General features: G+C 43.3%; 1 non-coding gene across 1 annotated transcript; it reads left to right on the top strand.

Annotated features, from left to right (window-relative positions):
• The first annotated feature begins 287 nt into the window (after positions 1 to 287).
• LOC123459145 lies at positions 288 to 420 on the top strand. The gene has a single exon (XR_006636053.1). It is a non-coding gene; the product is annotated as a small nucleolar RNA SNORA33 (small nucleolar RNA).
• The last annotated feature ends 590 nt before the right edge of the window (positions 421 to 1,010 follow it).

The raw sequence follows: 1,010 nt of genomic DNA, 5'->3' as shown, positions 1-1,010 counted from the left end.
TGGTTTAAATCAGGTTTTATAAGCAAAATTTAACCATTGTGCCATCTTTCCATCCCGTTTGAGCAACATTGCAAGACCTGTCTCAAACTAAAAAAAAAAAAAAAAAAAAAAAAAAAAAAAAAAAAATTTACAAAAGTGGAACATGGTGCACACCTTTAATTCCAGCACTGGGAAGCACAGGTAGGAGGATTGCTGTGAATTCAAGGCAAGCCTGGACTACAAAGTGAGTTACAGGTCAGACTGAGCTAGGGTGAGACCCTACCTTGGGGAAAAAAGAAAAAAGAAGAAAGCCAGCCAATTAATTGGTCTGCTTATCTGAATGTGTTTCTGCAGAAATGTAGAGAGCTGGCAATAGTGATGCCATGTTACGAGCCTTAAGGACAGTTGAGGTCGTTAAGGTCCCCGAAAATGGCTGCAATATCTTAATGTTGAAGCATTTTCATAGGATTTAATTTTAATGTAACTTGTTCTAAGTTTAATGAAAGCTAAGAATTAATAAAGTACATTTAAGAAAAGAAAAGCTGGCTATGGTGGCACATACCTTTAATCCCAGCACTGGGAGGCAGAGGTAGGATCACTGAGAGTTTGAGGCCACCCTGAGACTCCATGGTGAATTCCAGGTCAGCCTGAGCTACAGTGAGACCCTAGCTCGGGGTGGGAGGAGGGGAGGAAGAAAGAAGAGAAACGCAGGGTGAGGGGAGCATGGAAGTTCAGCATGTGAGTGCTCAATAAGTGCTCCTAGTGCTTGGAAGGTCGGTTATAGTGAGTTGGAGGCTAACCTGAGCTACGCAGAGAGCTCTAGGCCAGGTGGGGCTACAGAGTGAGGCCCTGTCTCAGAAAGGAAGTGGGCAGTCTGATGGCTTACATTGCATGCCACAGTGGCTGCAGATTTGGCACAGCCGTTAGTTGGTCTATGAGTTCATATTCTCTCCTTGTCACTTTCCGATGACAAGTTATCATCCTATTTTATGGATAAGAATATCGAGGCACAGAAAGGGCAAGAAAACACT

This window comes from Jaculus jaculus, chromosome 2, assembly GCF_020740685.1.
Source record: "Jaculus jaculus isolate mJacJac1 chromosome 2, mJacJac1.mat.Y.cur, whole genome shotgun sequence".
Classification (NCBI taxonomy): domain Eukaryota; kingdom Metazoa; phylum Chordata; class Mammalia; order Rodentia; family Dipodidae; genus Jaculus; species Jaculus jaculus.
Note: the sequence above shows the minus strand (reverse complement) of the source record. Positions and strands in the feature narration are given on the sequence as shown.